General features: G+C 42.0%; 1 protein-coding gene across 1 annotated transcript in view; it reads left to right on the forward strand.

The window, feature by feature from the left end:
* Nucleotides 1-311: 311 nt before the first annotated feature.
* Nucleotides 312-22,631, forward strand: part of IL1RAPL2 (interleukin 1 receptor accessory protein like 2) — a 1,188,406-nt gene continuing 1,166,086 nt past the window's right edge. Inside the window, exon 1 of the mRNA XM_060407601.1 lies at nucleotides 312-1,192. The gene's annotated coding sequence lies outside the window, so the exon portion shown is untranslated. The remainder of the gene's footprint in view (nucleotides 1,193-22,631) is intronic.

Consider the following 22,631-nt stretch of genomic DNA (forward strand, 5'->3'; position numbering starts at 1 on the left):
CTGACAAACTTTGCTTAGCGGTTTTCCCTGCCTTCACTCACTGGGTTCCGCGCTCGGCCTAACCCTTTAGGCTGGCGTACTCCGGGAAAGACGCTAGACGGCGCTGCTGGGACGCACTTTCTCCCGGGAAAGGTAAGAGGGAAGTGGTTTTTTTTCTCTCTCTCTCTCTCTCTCTCTTTTTAACCAGGGGATGGGGGAACTCGGGGTTGGAATCCAAAGGGGTGTGGAAGAGGAGGAGGAGCAGCAGTAACCCTTTTCCGTGACGCGCCGGAGCTCTTCTCTCTAATCCCCTCCTCCTCCCCGGTGTAATCAGTCAGCCCGGAGGCTCCAAACTGTTAGCGACCGAGACGCAGCTGTAGGTGATTTCCACTGCCCTCCTACCCCTGCTCCAGGCAAATTCTGGAGGCGGCAGCCGCGGTGGCAGGATGTGAGGCAAGCCTGGAGCGCACTTCCCGAGTACCGCTCCTTCTTCGGAGCTAGGGCAGATAACATAGGCTTTTGCGCACTGGCTGGAGAAGGTTCCCAGATAAGGTTGGAGCCGCGAACCAGCAGGAGAGAGGCGGGCAGGCAGAGTTCACACCTGCTGCCTGCGCTGCCGCCACGGCTTATAGGACCTCTGGGGCAAGCGTGCCTCGTGAGGGGCTTAGGGGCCACGGGCTGCCGCGCCGGCTTCCCACCGCGCATCATTTGGCCAAGACGAGGTGGGGCTGGAGTAAGGCTGCTCCGAAGCAAAGTCTTGGAGAAGGAAGAGGCTGAGAGGCAGGAGACTTAGGAGACTCTGGCCACGGAGCCAGGAGGAGGCACCTGGTTTCCAGCGTAGCGGCTCAGTGATTTAGGAGCCCTCCTTAAACCTCTCCCTGGTCAGCTCCCCCTAAAGTCCACAGAAGCGCTGCTGAACTCTAGAAATCTTCCTTGGGCGGGGAGAAGTTTTCTAGCATCCTCTTTGGCTAGGACTGGGAGTTGGAGAAAACGGGCGGGGCTGCCCTGTCTGGCTGCTCTGGAAGCCACCGTCTTCCCTACGCCTCCTCGGAGCCCCTCGCCTTCGGGCAGCCTCCCTTGTCGCCTGGGAATCTTGAGCCCGGGCTCTCTGCAACCCAGTTCTCTATCTCATCCTGGACCGCGATCGCCCCGACATGGAACGGCACGCTTGAGCCCCGCTGGACGCCCCGGCTGTTTTGCAAGACTCAGACAGGTAATGTCCATTTTCCAAATCGGACAGTTGGCTGGTGAGGGCCAGAGGAGAATGTGCAGGTGACCTCAGAGAGCAGGCCGGCTGTGGCCAACGGGGACTCTGCCTCTCCTGCATCTCTGGTCCCCGCCTCAGGCAACATTTGCCGGTTTCCTTTTCCCTCATTTATCCTTCTGAGAAAGTTTAGGGATCAGAGCTCCCAGGCCAGGGGCTCCTCGCCGAGGAGGAGCTGGAGCCCGCCTGCAGGTGCTGGCTAGCCTGTGCATTACATTTCTCCTGCTGTATCTTTGGCTGGAGCACGGGCTCTGTAGCCTGGAAGGCACTCTCCTACTGAGTGCTTCTTTCTGACTCTACCCGCAGTTGTGCCAGAAGCCAGGAGAGCTATGGGCGAGGGGATGGGGCTGAAGGTGGCTCCTGGGCGGAGCAGTGAGGTCTTCCCCAGCAATACATTCCCGCTCCTGGGGATTCCCAGCGAGCCCGAAACAGCGGAGAGCTTTGGCGATCGGAGGGCAAAGAGGCCATCTCCGCCCGCCTGCCTTGAGAACCTGAAGGGACCCCAGCTCAGATCCTGGGGTGCCATGTCTCCTGTCCCAGAGGAAACTCTGCTCCCCCTTGAGCTGATTTCTTGGGTTGAGTGACCTTGTCTGAACCATTGCAGGAGGGAAAGGAGCCATAAGCACTAAGCTGCACTTCTAACTCCTTGCAAAGGGACCCCAGAGAGGGAGAGGAGGGGCAGCCACTGCATGTGACCCGACTTGCCACCCTGGGTCTGCCATTGGAGCAGCTAGCTTGATTTGTCACTATCAGATGGTTAAGAAAAAAATTCTTAAGCAGAGAGACCTGGCAAAGGAAGTGTACAGTTATAAGAATTCTCTGTTCCAGGGTTTCCTCCTAGTTCCTGCACCATCCCCCCCAACCCAGGCACCCCACCTCCATCTCTATGACCCAGGGAATTTGCAGGAGGTGTTAGTAAAATTATTTGTTTCCTCCTTGCCTCCCACATAAGTTATGCCTGGGCTGGAGTGTTCGAAAAGTACCTCTTGGCTGAAAGCTACTCTGGAGGGGTGGGGGGGGGTGCGTGTGTGTGTGTGTGTGTTGGGGGGTCTATTCAGGAATAATCTATCCCCCCAGTTCATTCAGTTTCATCTTCTGTTGACTTTCAAGAAGGCTTTTTTTTCCTGACCAGGGAAGCCAAATTATAGAGTTTTAAACATGCCACACAGCTGGGGGGTCAGACCCCCAAGGAAGGAGAGAGAGAGGAAGGGAAGGACTTTTCCCTGAAGTCTTGCAGGTTCAGCAGCTCTGTGCTGCTCAGGAAGGCTGCCTTGGTTACAGGGCCCCTGGGAGGGAAGAAGTTAAGTGTCCAGCACAGGTGTGGAGGACTAACGTCCACTTCCCCACTGATGCCGCCAAGCTGGCATGGTCTCTCCTTGAGGAGTCAGGGCCAGTGGTGTTCATTGGATGCTTTGCTACTGGGCTCCTTGCCAACAGGGTCTGCAGCTTCTGCCTGGTCTTGTGGCTCAGGAGGCATTTATTATTTTTTTTTCTCAGCATCACTTGCTTCCCCAAAGAGGAATGAGGCAAATAACCTGGGGCCTAGGGTGAGTGACATTTCCAGATACACCTGAGCCAAGGTTGTAGTGGAAGTGCCTACCTGTACCCACTCCATCCTTTGCACTCCTCCTGCACAGAGCAACCTGTTAGGGCCACTGCTGTCCGACTGGGCTACACTGTGGCTCGACCCAATGCAACGGCTCTGACTCTGAGCCACCTGCTCACCGTGTGAGCTCTCCAACTTGGGGGCTGCCTGGGCTAGATAGCCTGCAATCAGACGCAGTTGAAGCAGATAATTTAAATAGAAAGTATTTAAATCCAGGTAAAATGTTGTGGCACGGAATGTTCCTGGTTTGCCCACTCTAGCCCCAGCTGGTTGGAAGGAGGAGCACACGGTGACCAAAGACGTCCTGGCGACTGTGAGCCATGGCCTTTTGTGATTCTGTCTGATGGGTCAAGACCAGACCTTCAGAGTAGAAGCGCTAGGGACTGAAGCTGGTTTTACAGTATGGCCTCTTGGCCCTCAATAATTTCCGGGTGGTCTTAACTCTGGTTGAGCAATGGGGCCCTTTTCTGTTTCTCTGAGACTCCTAATGCCAGGATGTCTGGATGCAGAGGCTAAAGGTGCTGATCAGGTGTGGGGAACTTAAGGGTGCCTCTAGACTGTAGTATTTACTGGCCAAATTGAATCTGAGTCTTGATTTGCCTATTCCTTTCCTGGGACACTGTTCTTTTTTGAGTAGAACTTCCTTGTTTGCCAATAATTAGTGATAGAATCCATACAGGCATATGCTACTTGGCAGGGTGTAATGGATGGCATGGCTACCTGGGGAATAGCCCAAATTACCCACTTGATGTATGTCTCCGCAGGTACTAAGAGCTGACGTTTTATTTGGCTTTAAGAAGACATACTCTAAAGCAACAGTTGCCAACCTTTTTGGTGCCAGGGACCAATTTCAAGAAGGACAATTCTTCCATGGACTGGGGCGGTGGTGGGGGGATGGTTTTGGGATGATTCAAGTTCATTACATTTATTGTACACTTGATTTCTAATATAATTTTGTCACTAATCTGGCAGAAGTGGTCCATGGCCCAGAGGTTGAGAACCGGGGCTCTAAAGAGTTCACCCATATAAGAAAGAAAAACTATTCCAGCTTTGTTTAAAAATAACTTCACTTTATCAATTTCATTGGCTTGCATAAATCATTGAAATGGCTCAGGGTAAAACATTTGCTGTTTGAGAAAAGGATAGGCTGAGAAAGTGAAATGAATTAAAATATGGTTGAAATGATCATACTTTGGTATGTTTCTATCTGTTCCTGAAAGGAACTCAGTCCTGTGTACAACTTAATGGTCTGAGTAGATTCTATGACAGGTTGCTGTAATATGAGGAAACTTAAAGGAGAAAAAACCTGCATTTTCTCCCTTGGACTTGGATATTTCTTTGACTGTAGCAGTACTGATAGGAGTCAGAACTGTTAGAAGAATGCACAGGTTGCCTTCTCCATTTGAAAAGGTACTATAATCTCCTTGGTGAAAATGTCCTGTGACCCGAGTGGAAGAAATAAAAAAAAATCCCAAGTTTCAGCTGTTTAGTATTAAGACCTAAAAGTAAGACAAATTACCACCCAATCTCAAGATGTGGCCTAACACGGCTTCTTAGGGCTGGTTTCTAGCCATAGCTAGCAGCCTATAGCCCTTAACCCCTGAGGTTTGTCTCCTGAGCCTACACCAAGAAGCTGTGTTCAGAGCCAACTTGGTGGAGAAAGATAAATGTTGAATGTGCAATGTGTGCTTTAATTATCTTGAGCTAGGACTTGAAAATAAGCTGCTTATGAAATTTAGACTCTAAGCTGTCATTGTCAAGGGATTCCAGAGTAAAACATGCCTGGCCAATATAAGACCTGATGAAAAGATGTACTGCATGGGTCCATTTGGCCAAAGCCAGCAATGAATTCAGACTTTGGGGGCTGGTTCACTTTGAGATGCCTCCCGATGAGATCAGAGGCACTGGAGTGAGTCCATCATGGGCCGTTTCTCTTGGGTGTCCCCACTCACAGGTATTGCTCCAAATCTTTGATCATCAACCTAAGCACATATTCTCTGTGCCAAGGAGCCCAGCTTTAGCTGCCTTCCTGCCTTCTTGTTCTTAAATCTCACCTCTTAATGTAGCTATTCCTCGGCTTTTCTCCTGAGTTCCAACATACTTTATGTCTAACTTCCTTTATTCCGTTACCGGGTGTTTTATTGGCATGTAAAATGTATTCAAACACTAACTCTCAGTCATCTGTGACTCCTTCCATTCCTGCCTCTTGCATCTTGTTATCTGCCCCAAGTTCTGTCTCTGAAATACCTTTTCTCTTCTATTACTGCTGCCTCTCCCTGACAAGTCCTGTAGATTCTTTTTCTTTCTCCCTCTCCTTGCTCTCTTCCCCTTGTTCCTCCTCATACCCACTCCTCGGCACTTCCTCTGGGTCCCCCTCCCCGGCCCCTTCCTCTCAGTCCTTTCTTTCTGAATCCCTCCCCTTCTGCTGGGTGCCCCTTCCCTTCCTCTTTGTCCCCCCAATGCTTCCTCTCCTTCCTTTCTCTCCATCCTCTTTCTCTGCATCCCCCACCCATTCTGATGGGTCCCCCTACCCTTTACCTCCACCCATCCCCTTCTCTGCATCCCCCACCCCTTCCACTTGGTCCCCCTTCCCCTTTCAATCCTTTCTACCTTCCCCTTCCACTGGGTCCCTCCACCCTGCCTCTCCCATCCCGTTCTCTGCATCCCTTCCCCCTTCCACTTGGTCCCTCTTCCCATTTCAATAGGCCCCTCCCTCCTCTTCCACTGGATCCTCCCAGCCCCTTCCACCTGGCCCCCACTCCTCTTCAGCTCGGTCCCCCACCCTTCCTCTCTGTCCCACTTCCCCTGCATCCCCCCTTCCGCTCGGCTCCACTTCCCCTTCACTTGTTCCCCCCTTCCACTCACTTCCCCCACTCCTTCCCCTTAGTCCCTTCTCCTGTTTTGGTTCCCCTTCCCCTTCTGCTCAGTACCCCCTCCTTCAGGTTGGTCCCCCCCACCCCTTCCTCTCTGTTTCCCCACTCCTTCCTCCTGGTCCTTTGCGTCAGCCTCCATCACAGTCTCTGCATCCACGCACCACCTCCCTCCTCTTCCCCTTGATTTCCCCCACCCCCTACAATTAGTCCTTCATTCCCCTGCAATGGGTCCCCTGTTCCTTTCTGGTCAGTTGCCCCCTCCCTTTCTGCTTGGTCCCCCCTCCATCCTCCCTCTGCTGTTCCCCCCAACCCTTCCTTTCGGTTCCCTCAGCCCTTCCTCTCTTCCCCTTCCTCTTGGTCCCCCATCCCCTCCTACTCGTCCCTCCTCCCCTTCCTCTCCGTCCCCCCATCCATTTGACTTGATCCTGCCACCCTTCATCCCCATCCCCTTCTCTGCACTGCCCCCCCAAGTTCCCCCCTTCCCCTTGGTTCCTCCTGCCCCTTCCTCTCCATCCCCCCACCCTCCTCTCCTTCCTCATCCCATTCTCTGCATCTCCCACCCCTTCCTCTGGGTCCTTTCTCTCTGTCCCCATCCCCTTCTTTGCATACCCCCTGTACTTTCCACTCAGTCCCTCCTTCCCCTGGATCCCTTCCACTTCTGCCCAGTCCCCAGGTCCCCATTCTCCTTTCAATCTTACCCCCTTCCCCTTGGTTCCCCCCATGGCTTGCAATCGGTCCCCCATTCCCTTCCACTCAGTGCCCCCTCTCCATCCTCCCTCCCCTTCTGATGGCCCTCCTCCCCTTCCTCTCAGTCCTTTCTCTGTTCCCCTCCCTTTCTCTGCATCCCCCACTCCTTCCCCTGGGACCCCTTCTCCATCCTCCCACCATTCCCCTCAGAAACCCTCCCCTTCCTCTCCACTCCCCGACCCCTTTGGCTTGGTCCCCTCACCCTTCCTCTCGGTCTCCATGCCCTTCTCAGCATCCCCTGCCCTTCTGCTTAGTCCCCCTCCCCATTTCAATCAGTCCCCCTTTCCCCTTCCACTTAGTTCCCCCACCCCTTCCTCTTGGTCCTTTTCCTTTGTCCCCCTCCTCTCTGCATCCCCAATCTTTACTCTAGGTCCCCCCAACCCCTTCGACTGGGTCCCCCCAATCCTTCTGCTCAGTCCTTTCTCTCTGTCCCCATCCTCTTTCTCTGCATCCCTTACCGTGGGGCCCCCACCCCTTCTGCTCAGTACACCCACCCTCTTCCATTGGTCCCCCCAACACCTTCCACTGAGTGCCCACCCTTCCTCTCTGTCCCCATCCCCTTGTCTGCATCTGCCGCCCCTTCCTCTCGGGGTCCCCTTCCCCTTTGAGTCCTTCCTCCCTTGCCGTTGGTTACCCCAGTCCCCCATTCCCCTTCCACTCAGTCCCCCTCTCCCTTCTGCTCTGTCCTCCTCTCTCCATTCCCCACTCCCCTCCACTCAGTACACTCCTTTTGCTCAGTTTCCCCCAGTCCTTTCTCTCAGGTCCTCTTCTCCTCATCCTGCCCCTTCCGCTTAGTTCTCCCCTTCCCTTCCACTGTGTCCCTGCTCTCCATCCCCCTCCCTCTCCATTTGGTCCCCCCATCGCCTTCCACTTTGTACCCCTCTTCCATCTGCTCTTCTGCTCGGTTTCCTCACCCCACCCCTTCCTCTTGGTCTTTTCTCCACATCTCTGCCTCCCTGGCACGTTCCACTCAGTCCCCCATTCCCCTTCCAGCTGGTCCCCCTTCCCCTGTGTTACCCCCTTCCCTTCCGTTCAGTTCCCCTCCCCTTCTGCTCTGTTTCCCCCCATTCTGTTCAGTCCACTCTCTCTCTGGTTCCTTTCTCTCCATCCCCATCCTCTTCTCTTCATGCCTGTCCTTATTCTTTCCACTTGGTCTCCTTTTCAATCAGTCCCCCTTCCCCTCCTGCCCTCTTCCCCTGCTCCCCTTCCACTCAGTCCCCCTTTCCCTTTCAATCGTTCCCCGTTCCCCCACCTCTTTCACTCACTGTCTCCCTTCCTCTTGGTCCACTGCTCCTTCCTCTCGGTCCCTGTCCCATTCTCTGCATCTCCTGCCCTTTCCACTGGCTCCCCTTTCTTCTTCCACTTGGCCCCACTTCCCCTTCTGTTGAGTCCCCCACTCCCCAACCCATCCTCTGGAACCCCCCACCCAATCTTTCTGTCCCCACCCCGTTCTCTGCACCCCCCACCCCCGCCTCACTGTTCTTTCTCTCCATCCTCCCTCCCCTTTATCTAGCCCCCTCTTATCTCCTTCCTCTCTGTTCTCCCTCCTGTTCCTCTCTTCCTCCCTTCCTCTATGCTTTTCATCTCCATTCCCACAGCCCCCTCCCTTTCTCCCTCATGCCCCTCCCCTTTCCCTGCGTCCCTCTCCTCCCTCCACCTTTCCTCTCCATCCCCAGGCCCTTCCTTTTGCCCCCTCTCTTCCTGTAACCTGGCGTGCTGTTTCCGTCCTCTCTTCCCTCCCTATCCTGCCTTTGCCTCCTCCTTTCCCGCTCCAGATTCTTGACCTGGTCTGCTATAAAAACTTCTTATTATCTTTGCTCTGCTCTTCAATGTATTCTGCATATTAGAAGTAATCTTCCTGAAGAGCTTTTAACTGGTTAGTTAAAAGTGTTGAATACATAGTGAGTGGATTGAATGGCATGCATTGTTACGAAGTCACAAAGACTTTTCTGACATGGACATGAGTTTGAGTAAACCTTGGGAGTTGCTGATAGACAGGGAGGCCTGGCCTGCTACAGTCCATGGGGTTGCAAAGAGTTGGCCAAGACTGAGGAACTGAACTGAATAAATTCAATACTTTGTACTGTAACCTTAGAAAGTTCTATACCCCTACTCTTGCCTGGAAAATCCCATGGATGGAGAAGCCTGGTAGGCTGTAGTCCATGCGGTCACATAGAGTTGGCCAAGACTGAGGAACTGAACTGAATAAATTCAATATTTTGTACTGTAACCTTAGAAAGTTCTATACCTGTACTCTTGCTTGGAAAACCCCATGGATGGAGGAGCCTGGTAGGCTGTAGTCCATGGGGTCGCGAAGGATTGGACACGACTGAGCGACTTCACTTTCACTTTTCACTTTCATGCATTGGAGAAGGAAATGGTAACCCACTCCAGTGTTCTTGCCTGGAGAATCCCAGGGATGGGGAAGCCTGGTGGGCTGCCGTCTGTGGGGTCTCACAGAGTCGGACACGACTGAAGCGACTTAGCAGCAGCAGCAGCAGTACTACATGATGTGTTCTGCACGTCCACAGTTCTTCACCACTGTACATGATGTGGCCAAGTATTTGGTGGGAATTCAATTATCAAATTTGGTAGATTGAACTGGGTGACCTGTTACTATGAACCCATAGAATCTATGATTGTGTAAATATCAAGGGACTCAAATAAGATAGATTATCCTATCAGTTTGCCCAATGAAATTATGCCTTTATAAAAAAAATATTCTTAAGTTTGTGTTGTAGAGTCTTCTGTGTTTTAGTCTGTTACTATGTATTCCTGAATAGGTTGCTTTGTCCTGGCTGACTTGGCTGTGTATCACTATGAGAATTATCTACGTCACTGTATTTTGTTATTGGAGGAGGAAGTGGCAACCCACCACAGGATTCTTGCCTCTGAAATCGCATGGACAGAGAAGTCTGGCATGTGATCACAAAGAGCTGAACATGACTGAGCACACACAGCATACTTTGTTATGAATTTTTAACATTTATATTGTGCATGTTTATACTTTGTTAAATGCATTTCCCTTTCCTTATCTTGCTTAATGTTCAAAGTAATCTTGTGAGGTGGACGATTCTTCCTATATTACAAATGCTAGAAAGCAAGCATCCAAATATTTCAGTGATTTTTCCAAGGTAATACATTTAAGTTGGAAAACTTTATTTTATTGATACTAGAAATCTATTATTGCTCTGAGGTTCAGAGCTTAGATGATGCTAGTCTAAAACAATTTCATTCTCTCTCTGCTAGCTATAAAGTCAGGAGCAGATTCTTTGGACAGAATCTGAGGTCCTTTGAGATTTAGCATTGGCCTACCTAGTCAGCCTTATTTCTCACTACCTTGCTGCTCACATGATGATCTAGTGGAACCAAACCATTCACCGTTGTACAACATAACCTTTTGTTATGCATAATTTATGGTTTTTCTTATGCCATTCATTTATTGTGGACTTCTTCTGTCCCTCCCATCTCTAATTCTCTGCCTGTTGAGAATGAACTGTATTCAAGAAGCAGCAGCTTTAGTGCCACCTCTTCCATGTATCCGTCCCTAATTTCTCTCTAATGCTCCATAGTCAAAAGAATTGCTCTCTTCTTGGAACTCTCTTGACACCTTGTTGATTCTGCCTTTATGTTAGTTGCCTTGTTTCAAAACCATTATTGTTACTTAGCACTTTGTCACATCTACCAAAGTTTAAACTTGTAGAAGGTTATCAAATCTGTCTCTTATTCTGCTGAGTGTCATGAATACAGGGGGGCATACATTACATATTTCATTGAGTTGCCATTGAGATTTCAACGTTAGCCTTAGTACTTCACTGAAAATCTCTGTCAAAATGATAGCTACAGGTTAAATAGGAAATTGCCAATTTTATTTTATTTTTTTTACTTTGTTCTTAATTTCTTTTTTTTAATTGCCAATTTTATTATCATCCAATAATGCTACAACCAAACCAGTCAATCCTAATGGAAATCAACCCTGAATATTCACTGGAAGAACTAAAGCTCAAATACTTGGGCCACGTGATCCGAAGAGCCAACCCTACTGGAAAAGATTCTGATGCTGGCAAAGATAGAGGACAGGAGGAAAAGGGGACAACAGAGGACAAGATGGTTGAATGGCATCCATGACTCAGTGAACATGAATTTGAGCAAATTCAGGGAGATAGTGAAGGAGAGGGAAGTCTGGCATGCTACAGTTCATGGGGTTGCAAAGAGTTGAACATGACTTAGCAACTGAACAACAATAATAATGCTGTTAAGCAGTATAATATGGATGCGATTTTTTAAAAAAAATAGTTCTTTTCTAGAAGTGCTATCTGATAAACTGGTGATTATACAAATTTAAAATGATTACAATTAAATACAACTAAAAATTCAGTTCCTCAGTCACAGGAGTCATAGTTCAGGTTGTCCAAAGTCACATGACTAATGATTCACTTCAGTCACTTAGTCATATCTGACTCTTTGCAACCCCAAGAACTGCAGCACGCTATGCTTCCCTGTCCATCACCAACTCCCAGAGCCTGCTCAAACTCATGTCCATCGAGTTGGTGATGCCATCCAACCATCTCATCCTCTGTTGTCCCCTTCTCCTTGTGCCTTTAATCTTTCCCAGCATCAGAGTCTTTTCCAATGAGCCAGTTCTTTGCATCAGGTGGCCAAAGTATTGGAACTTCAGCAGGAGCATCAGTCCTTCCAATGTGTGTCTGTTTCTTTGGAAATAGTAAAGTATTTCCAAATATGCTGTGGATTTTAAGATGTGATAAAGAGACATTTCAAACCCATGGATTGGGAGAAAAGACAGGTTTTTCAATAAATGTACTTAGGGAAACAGGGCTAGTTATTTGAAGGGAAGTTTAATGAAGCTACATCTATACTCACTATTTAAATCAAAGTCCCAGTTGTGTTTTTTTAATACCAAAAACAGTCCCAGTTGGGTCAAAGATTTAAGTGTAAAAAAGTTTAACGATAAAGGGAAACATAGATGGACCCACAGATTGTCATATTAAGTGAAGTATGCAAACACAGAGCAAGACAAATACTATATGATATTGCTTATATGTGGAATTAAGAAAAAAAGGATATACATGAATGTGTATATAAAACAGAAATAGACCCACAGACATATGAAACAAACTTATGGTTACCAAAGGAGAAAGAGGGGAAATGATCAATTAGAAGTTTGGGAATAACATACACACAACTGTATATTGATATAAAATAGACAACTGTTAAGGACCTCATGGGGAACTATATTCAATATACAGTGCAGGGAACTATACTAAATATTTTGTAATAACCTATAAGGGAAAAGAATTTTAAAGTATACATATATACATTTAAAAGTCTATGTATTCTTAACATATATTTATAATTTTATAGTTTTGAAGTTAAAGATTTTTGAATCACTTTATGAAGACCAATAACTCAAAGAAAATACTAATAAATTTTACCTTCAAAAAAAACTCTATGGCCCAAAATATACTATAATCAAGATTGAAAAAACAGCAAACTAGGAAAAATATATCTGATATATAGCAAATATTAGATACTCTCAATATATAAAGATTCTACATGTTGAATGTAAATGTCTAACAGAAAAATGGTGAAAAGTTATGAAAATAATATTCATAAAAGAATACCAGTAGACAAACTCACTTTGAAAATAAAAAACTAATAGTTTTCACCTATCAGATTAGGGGAGATTTATGGGATTAAGAAAACACAGTGTGGGGATATGGATTAGCTAATGCACTGTTTAAACTCTTAGTACATTTCCAGAGGGTTATTTAGCAATTTGTATAAAAATGTGAAATGTACATACCTTCTATAAGCTAGTGATTTTACTAAAAGTTTATTGTAAAAACATAAATGCAAATAATACAAGATACATACACGAAAAAGCTTAACATTTTTTTGTATACTTTGTTTATAGTGGCAAGGCTTTGGAAATAAGCTAACTGGCTGTAATAGTGGATAGACTAGTTAAATTGGGATGATGTGAATTTAGCCAATTAGTATGTACAAATAAAAGATAATGTGGATATACACTTATTGATATGTAAATATATTTGTATATAATTTAATGGAAAATATAGATTACAAAGCAGCATAATTCAATTTCTGCTTATTTTTATGTATTTCTGTATAGCTATATGTTCATATAAACATGAAAACCCTTAGAAAATTGTTCACCAAAATGTTAGTTATTGGTGGAGGGATTTTGGATTTTTCTTTGAAAAAATTTTGTTTTTAACTGTTTAGACTTAGAATGAGAATAATAACATATGTGATATAATGCAGATGCAGGTAAAATACTCAAGACACAACACTCAAATACTTGCTGCATGGTGGCGGTTTATTATGCTTCTATCATTTACACAATAAGCTAGTCAAAGCTAGATGGCAAATTTCAGAAAGATTCAAATGATAAATGTGGCGAAAAGGAATGTATATAATAACTTGCATAAAACAAAATTGGAAAGAATTCCTAATAATAGAATAAGTTAAGAATCAATAGATCATTTTACTTTACATTGAAGATATATATGTGTAAAACAGACAATAATAACAGATAAATTGGGATGAAAATTGCAATATATGACAGACAATGCCCTATTTTTACTCCAAAATACAGCTTTTCATCTGCTAACCACACCCAAATAATTATGCTATTAGTATTTTTATTTTTGTACTATAAATGGATTGTCATCATTGTCAGTGTTTAGTTGCTAAGTCGTGTTCGACTCTTTTGTGACCCCATGGATTGCAGTCCACCAGGCTCCCCTATCCATTGGATGTCCCAGGCAGGAATACTGGAGTGGGTTGCTCTTTCCTTCTCTAGGGGGTCTTCCCAACATAGGGATTGAATCTGCATCTCCAGCATTGCAGACAAATTCTTTACCACTGAGCCACCTGGGAAGCCCTATAAATGCATGCCTAAAGTTATAGTATTTCACATCCCACTTCTGATAATGCCTGCATTATTTCTGGTGAGTTAGAGATTGGTGGGGAAAGGACCACACATTGTAATTTCCTGATTTAAGGCTCTTTCCTGAGACAAGGAAAAAGCCTCATAAAATGGGAACAGGTGCAGCATATCTTAGCATGGATTTAATCTGGTCCCTAGTTCCCTATAGATTTACAGCTGCCAGTGCCACTATCTGTATAGGGAACAGTCCTATCAGACTCAAAAAAGAGCATATTTTTCTCCCCTGCAGCATTTTTTTATACTCAGCAGTTTTTTATACTCATACTGTAGTCACCTTTCTGGGAAAAAAAAAGCTTGTACTAACAATCTTTGTATTTTGTATTTCTATTTAAGGAGTGTTTAGAACTAGTAGGCTCTACTGCTTCTTGAACCCTACTCAACATTAACAAGGCCAAATCTTTTACTAAGGAAAGAGCCAGATCAGTGCTAAGATCTCCCTGGACAAAATATCTGCCTTGAGCTTTCTAGGATACAAAAAAAAAAAAAAATCCATTTCCCTGATGTCTATCCTCTAGTTCTTATTTGATATTTTTAGTGAGTGGTTCTGACACTGAGTTTGAAACAAGAACTATGACCAGACTCTCCTATATTACACACAGTAATAATAGCTATCCTCTACTTTGGACTACTTATATTCTGGGCATTGTTCTAAGTGCTATATATATATATATATATATATATATATATATATATATATAATCATTTTATCATAACCTATCTCACTGGAAGGTAGATAGCATTTTTATTTGTATTTTAAATAGAAAAAACGGAGACACAGAAGTTCAGCGATTTGCCTAAAAAGTCACAAAGCTATTGAAATGACTATTCTGGGATGAGAAAATAACCAGTTTTGCTCCAGAACCTGTGCATTTAAACATGATACAAAAGTATGTATATGTATATATGCTAAGATAGTATATTTTATTTTTCCTGCATGCTGTTGTAACGGTCACTTTTAGTTCCTTTATTTAGCCTTCAAATTTTCTACAATTAGGATATGTTACTTCTATAATAACAAAGATGCATTATATTAACAATTGAATCAGAGCTTCAGATTGAGCCATGGATATAACCCTCTTAACTTTTTGATTTTGGTTTTCTGGACTTCCCTTATGGCTCAGCTGGTAAAGAATTTGCCTGCAATGTGGGAGACCTGGATTCAATTCCTGGGTTGGGAAGATCCCCTGGAGAAGAGAAAGGCTACCCACTCCAGTATTCTGGCCTGGAGAATTCCGTGGACTGTATAGTCCATGGGGTCGCAAAGAGTCGGACATGACTGAGCAACTTTCACAGTAATCTAAGGCATTAGTACCATAGTACATATTAATCAAAAAGTTCATCTATAACTTGAATGGTACTTAACAGTCTGCTGATAGGAAGATACCTCTCTTTCACAACTGAAATTTATAGTGGGATCACCCCTGAAACTTTTGCTTTAAAGCTGAGAGCGTTTGATTCTCAAGTTGAGCCTAGTGAGAAGTCTTGCTGACTCCTTACTGATATTTCTTTGTCCCTCATCCAGCCTAAGTCTTGTCATATGTTCCTCTTGCTAGTCTTATCTAATTTTAGAATCATCTTGTCATTAAACCTGTTCACAACACCTCTCATTTTTGGATTAATTAATCATCAATTTCTATGCCCTAATATCTATGGCTGAACTCTTCTAGAAGAATCACAACTTCATCAAGACCAGACCAATGCATGGTCTACAACCTAACCTAAGCTCAGACCTTTAGAGCTGCTAAGAAGACTTTAAAGTTTTATCAAAGTATAGCTGATTTATTAAATTATAATAATTTGATTATATTGAAATTTGATTTTATTAAAAAGCAGAGACATTACCTTGCTGACAAAGGTCCGTCTAGTCAAAGCTATGGTTTTTCCAGTAGTCATGTATGGAGGTGAGAGTTGGACCATAAAGAAAGCTGAGCACTGAAGAATTGATGCTTTTGAACTGTGGTGTTGCAGAAGACTCTTGAGAGTCCCTTGGACTGCAAGGAGATCCAACCAGTCCTTCCTAAAGGAGATCAATCCTGAATATTCATTGGAAGGACTGATGCTGAAGCTCCAATACTTTGGCCACCTGATATGAAGAACTGACTCATTGGAAAAGACCCTAATGCTGGGAAAGACTGAAGGCAGGAGGAGAAGGGACGACAGAGGATGAGACGATTGGATGGCATCACCGACTCAATGGACATGAGTTTGAGCAACTTCTGGGAGTTGGTGATGCAGGGAGGCCTGGCGTGCTGCAGTCCATGGGTTCGCAAAGAGTTGGAGATGATTGAGCAACTGGAACTGAAAGCTGATATGTAGTATTATATTACTTTCAGGTGTACAACATAGTAAAGTGATATTTTTATAGATTATACTCCATTTAAAGTTATGAAATAGTGACTATGTTCCCTGTGTATTACATCCTGTATCTTCTTTTATACCTTAGAGTTTGTACCTGTTAATCCCTTTCCCTATGTTGCCACTCCTGCCACCACTCTCCCCACTCATCTGTGAGTTTCTTTCTATTTTGTTATATTCATTTGTTTGCTTTGTTTTTTATATTTTACCTGTGATATTTTGCAGTATTTGTCTTTTTTGTCTGGCTTATTTCACTAATTGTAATACCTTACAGGTCCATCCATGTTATTACAAATGGCAAAAGTTTAATCTTTTTATGGCTAAGTAATATTCCATTTCATATATATGTATGTATTGCATTTCTTTATGCATTCATTTCTTGATGGACACTTGCATTGCTTCCCTATCTTAGTTATTGTAAATAATGCTACTGTGAATATTGGGGTACATATAGCTTTTCAAAGTAGTGCTTTTTTTCTTTCTTCAGATGTATATGCAACAATGGAATTGTTAGATCATATGGTAGTTCTACTTTTAATTTTTTAGTAACTGTCATACTATTTTCCATAGTGTCTGTACCAATTTATGTATCCACCAATAGTGTACTAGAGTTTCCTTTTGTCTGTAACCTCACCAACAGTATTATTTGTTGTCTTTTTTAATGATAGGCATTCTAACTGGTGTAAGATTTCCCAATGTGGTTTTCATTTGCATTTTCCTGATGATTAGATATTGAGGATCTTTTCATATACCTGTTGAATATTTGTATGTTGTCTTTGGGAAAATATCTATTCAGGAAATATACCCATTTTTAATTGTTTTATTTACTTTTCTGATATTGAGTTTTATATACTCCTTATATAGATTGGATATTAACCCTTATCAGACATATCATTTAGATATCTTCTCTGATTCAGTAGGTTGGCTTTTCATTTTGTTTATGATTACCTTTCCTATGCAAAAGTTTTTAATTTTATTAGGTCCCTAAACTACTGCTAAGACTTTTAATCAAATAGTGTACTGCCTTTGTTTTCATGTAGGAATTTTATGGTTTCTAATCTTATATTTAGGTCTTTAATCCATTTCAGTTAATTTTTGTATATGGTCTAAGAAAATGTTCTAGTCTCATTTTACATGTAGCTGTCCAGTTTCCCCAGCACCACTAATTGAATAAACTGTCTTTTCCCCATTGTGTATTCTTGTATCACTTGTCATACATTAATCGACCAGATGTGTGTGGGCTTATTTCTGTGCTCTCTTATCTATTCCATTGATCAATGTGTCTATTTTTGTTTCAGTACATACTGTTTTGATTACTATATTTATGCATATCCTGAAGTCAGAGAGCATGATACCCCCAATTTTGTTCTTTTTTCTCAAGATGGCTTTGGCTTTTTGGTGTCTTTTTGGTCCCATACAAATTTTAGGATTATTTGTTACAGTTCTATGAGAAATATCATAGACTTTTTTTATAGGTACTTCATTAAGTCTTAGGTCTTTCACCTCCTCGGTTAAGTTTATTCCTAGCTATTTTATTCTTTCTTTCTTCTTTTTTTTTTTTTTGCAATTGTTTGCTATGGGATTATTTTCCTTCTCCTTCTGGTAATTCATTATTAGTGTATAAAAAAGCAACATGTTTCTGAATATTAATTTGTACCATGCAACTTTACTAAATTTATTTATTCTAATGCTGTTTTTGGCAAGATTGTAAGGATTTCTATATATAGTATGATGTCATCTGCAAATAGCGACAGGTTTACTTCTCTTCCAATATGGATACCTTTTATTTCTTCTTACTTGTTTGATTCCTGTGGGTAAGACAGACAATGCGATGTTACATAGAAATAATGAGAATTGCCGTCTTTGTCTTGTTCCAGATTTGAGGAGAAGATTTCAGTTTTTCACCACTGAGTATGATGTTAGTTGTGACTTTGTCATAGTCTGTATTATGTTGAGATGTGCTATGCTAAGTCACTCTGCTATGCTCAGTGTCTGCTATGCTCAGACACTCGTGTCTGACTCTTTGTGACCTCATGGACTATAGCCTGGCAGACTCTTCTGTCCATTGGGGTTCTCCAGGCAAGAATCCTGGAGTGGATTGCCATGCCCTTCTCCAGGAGATATTCCGAACCCAGGGATTGAACCCAGGTCTCCAGCATTGTAGTGCATTCTTCACCATCTGAGCCACCAGGGAAGCCCAGCATATGTTGAACTATGCTCACTCTATTCCACCTTTGTTGAGAGTTTTAACATAAATATATGTCATTTTGTCAAATGCTTTTTCTGCATCAATTTAGAGGATTTTTATCCTTCTTTTTGTTAATGTAGTGTATCACATTGGTTGATCTGTGGATATTGAACCACTCTTGCATCCTTGGGATAAATATCCCTAGATCATAGACTATGATTCTCTTTACATATTGTGGAATTTAATTTGCTAGTATTTGGTTGAACATTTTCAATCTATATTCATCAGGGATATTAGCCTGTAATTTTATTTTTTTGTAGAATCTTTGTCTGGTTTTTCTATCAGGATAATGGTGGCCTCATAGAAAGAATTTAGGAATGTTCCCTCCTCTACAACTTTTTGGAATAATTTTGGAAGGATAAGTATAATTTCTATGTATGTTTGGTAGAATTCTCCAGTGAAGTTGCATATTATAGTTCTGGATTTCTGTTTGTTGAGAGTTTTTTTCATTACTGATTGAACATCAATACTAGTAATTGGTCTGTTTGGGTTGTCTGTTTCTTCTTGATTCAGACCTAGAAGATTGTGTCCAGGAATTTATGCATTTCATCTAGGTTGTCAAGTTTGTTGGCATATAACTATTTATACTATTCTCTTATGATTGTTTCTATTTTTGTGATATTAATTGTAATTTTTCCTCTTCCATATATTGTGTTCTCTCTTCTTGATGAGCCTGGATAAATACCTACAAATTTTAAAGAATTGTTTAAAAACTAGGTCTTGGTTTCATTGTCTTTCCTATTCCTATTTTTGTTGTTGTTGTCTGTTTTGACTTTGGGCTTTGTTTGTTCCTCTTTTTCTCATTTTTTTTAGAAGCAGGTTTTTTTTTTTTTTTTTTTTTTTTTTTTTTTTTTTTTTTAGGTTTTTCTCATTTCTCAAGTAGGCCTGAGCCTCTATAAACTTCACTGTTAGAACTGATTTTGGGACGCCAATAGATTTTGGAAAGTTGCTTTTAATTTTCATTTGTCTCAGTGTATTTTCAGATTTCCTGTTGATTTCTTCATTCACACATTTCTTTTTAGTAGCATCTTGTTTAGTGTTCTCCTGTAATTGATTTCTAGCTTAGTAATATTGTAGTTGGAAAAGATATTTGATTTAATTCCTATCTCCTTCAATTTGTTGAGCCTTCTTTTGTGGCTTAGCCTGTAATCAATCCTGGAGAACATTCCATGTACAGTTGAAAATAATGTTTATTTTGCTAATTTTTTGATGGAATATCCTTTAGATATCTATTATGTTCAACTGGTCATTTAAGGCCTCTGTTTCCTTATTTACTTTCCGTCTGGGTAGTGTGTCTATTAATGTATGAGGGGTATTAAAGTCCATCATCATTATTGTATTACTGTCAGTTTTCCCTTTATATCTGTTAATGTTTGCTTTATATATTTGCTTTAACATATTTAGGTGCTCATGTATTTAGGTGCATATATGTTTACAAATATTCACTTCTTGTTTTTTTTTGTTTGTTTTATCATAGACTTAAAAAATCTACTTTGAGTTGAATATTGCTACCCCATAATTCTCTTAATTTCTCTTTGCATAACTTTTTCCATCCTGTGTGTGACTTTATCTATGAAGTGAGTTTCTTGTAGCCAGCATACAGTTGAGTCTTACTTTTTTCAGTCCAACTCCCTATGTATATTGGTTGTAGCAGACAGTGGAGTATTACTCAGCCATTAAAAATAATACATTTGAATCAGTTCTAATGAGGCAGATGAAACTGGAGCTGATTATACAGAGTGAAGTAAGCCAGAAAGAAAAACACTAATACAGTATACTAACACATATATATGGAATTTAGAAAGATGGTAACAATAGCCCTGTATGTGAGACAGCAAAAGAGACACAGATATATAGAACAGTCTTTTGGACTCTGTGGGAGAGGGTGAGGGTGGGATGATTTGGGAGAATGGCATTGAAACATGTATAATATCATATATGAAATGAATCGCCAGTCCAGGTTCAATGCAGGATACAGGATGCTTGAGGCTGGTGCACTGGGCTGACCCAGAGGGATGGTACAGGGAGGGAGGTGGGAGGGGGGTTCAGGATGGGGAACACGTGTATACCCATGGTGGATTCATGTTGATGTATGGCAAAACCAATACAATATTGTAAAGTAATTACCCTCCAATTAAAATAAATAAATTTAAATTAAAAAACAAAAAATAAAGTGTTCATATGTATGTACTTATTGCCATTTTGTTATTTTCTGGTTCTTTTTTTCTTCTTTTAGTTCTTCCACTTTGGCTTAATGACTTTCTTTAGTATCATGTTTGTGTTCCTTTCTGTCTAGTTTTTTTGTATCTATTATAGGTTTTTTAAATCAATATTTTAATTGAATTAGAGTTGATTTACAATGTGTTAATTTCTGCTGTACAACAAAGTGTTTCAGTTATACATATATTATTTTTAAATATTCTTTTTCATTATGGTTTATCATAGGATATTGAATATAGTTCTCTGTGCTATACAGTAGGACCTTGTCTATCCATTCTATGTTATAGGTTTTTGACTTGTGATTACAATGGAGCTCATATTTTTTTTAACTGTAACTCTATTTTGAATTAAAATGACTATCCATTTAAACATATTCTAAAAGATTTACATTTTCACTCCCCATCCCCCCTGTTTTGTGTTTTTAGGGTCATCTATTTCATCTCCATGCTAATTCCTTAGCTGTTCATTGTAGTTATAGTTGATTTTATATTTTTGTCTTTTAACCTTCATAATACCTTATTTAAGTAGTTGATCCACTGTTGTTGCTCAGTTGCTAAGTCATGTCCAACTCTTTGTGACTCCATGGACTGCAGCATGCCAGGCTTCCTTGTCCTTCACTGTCTTCCACAGTTTTTCCTCAAACAAAAGCCCATTGAGTCAGTGATACTTTCTAACCATCTCATATTCTGCTGATCCCTTCTTTTGCCCTCAATCTTTCCCAGCATCAGAGTCTTTTCCAATGAGTCAGCTCTTCGCATCAGGTAGCCAAAGTATTGGAGCTTCAGCATCAGTCCTTCCAATGAATATTCAGGATTGATTTCCTTTAGGATTGATTGATTTGGTCTCCTTGCTGTCCAAGGGACTCTCAAGAGTCTTCTCAATCACCGCAATTCAAAAGCATTAATTGCTTGGCCCTCAGCCTTCTTTATGGTCCAACTTTCACATCCATACATGACTCCTGGAAAAACTGTAGATTTGACTATTTGGACCTTTGTTGTCAAAGTGATGTCTCTGCTTTTCAATACGCTGTCTGGATTTGCCATAACTTTTCTTCCAAGGAGCAAGTGTCTTTTAATTTCATGGCTGCAGTCATTGCAGTGATTTTGGAGTTCAAGAAAATAAAGTCTGTCACTGTTTCCATTTCCCCCCATTGCCATGAAGTGATGGGACCAGATGTGATACCTTTACTATATATTTGCCTTTACCAGTTTGACATTTCCTTTCCTATAATTTGTTTTAGTCACCTATTTATCACTTAAGACTCTTGAACTCTTCTTCTGAAGGCGATTTGATACTGATCAACTTTTAGTTTTTGCTTGTATGCTAAGCTTTTTATCTCTCCTTAAATTCTGAATAATAACCTTGCAGTGTAGAGTTTCCTAGATTGTAGGTTTTTTCCTTCCAACGCTTTAAATATATTATGCTACCCCCTTCTGGCATGCAAACTTTCTGCAGATAAATTAGCTTATAGCTTTATGGGGGTTCACTTATTTGTGACCCTTTGTTTTTCTCTTTCTGCCTTTAATGTCCTCTCTTTAACTATTGCCATTTTATTTTAGTCATGATATTTCTTTATGCGAGGAGGGCATGGCAACCCACTCCAGTATTCTTGCCTGGAGAATCCCCATGGACAGAGGAGCCTGGCGGGCTGCAGTCCATGGGGTTGCAAAGAGTTGGATATGACTGCTCAACTAAGTACAGCACATTTCTTTATGTGGGTCTTTCGGTTCATTTTGTTTGGGACTCTATGTACTTCTTGAAGCTGCACATCTCGTTCTTACAGTTAGAGAAGTTTTCAACCATAATTCCATAATACATTTTCTTTAATTTTCCCTCTTATTCTTCCGGGACCCCTATAATGCAAATATTGGTATGCTTAATGTTGTCTCAGAAGTCCCGTAAACTATCCTCATTCTCTTAAATTTGTTTTACTTTTTTCTGTTCTGATTGGGTTATTTCCATTATTCTGTCTTCCAGATTAGTTTAGTCATTTTTTCTATATCACCTAGCTAATTTCTTCTAGTGTATTTTTTCATTTCAGTTATTATATTCTTCAGGTCTTACTGGCTCTTTTTAAATATTTTTTAGCTCCTTGAAACTCTCACTGTGTTCATCTATTATTTTCCCAAGTTCAATTAGCATTTTAATTAATAATTCTTTGGACTGTTTATCAGATAAATTATTTGTCTTTGTTTAACTAGGGGTTTTCTTCAAGATTTTTTCCTTATTCGTTCATTTGAGATGTATTCCCATGTTTTCTAATTTTGTTTCTATGAAATTAAGTGAAACAGTTACTTATCCCAGTCTTTAAGGAGTGTCCTCGTGTGGGAGCATCTCTATGCTGGTGT

This window comes from Ovis aries, chromosome X, assembly GCF_016772045.2.
Source record: "Ovis aries strain OAR_USU_Benz2616 breed Rambouillet chromosome X, ARS-UI_Ramb_v3.0, whole genome shotgun sequence".
Taxonomy (NCBI): domain Eukaryota; kingdom Metazoa; phylum Chordata; class Mammalia; order Artiodactyla; family Bovidae; genus Ovis; species Ovis aries.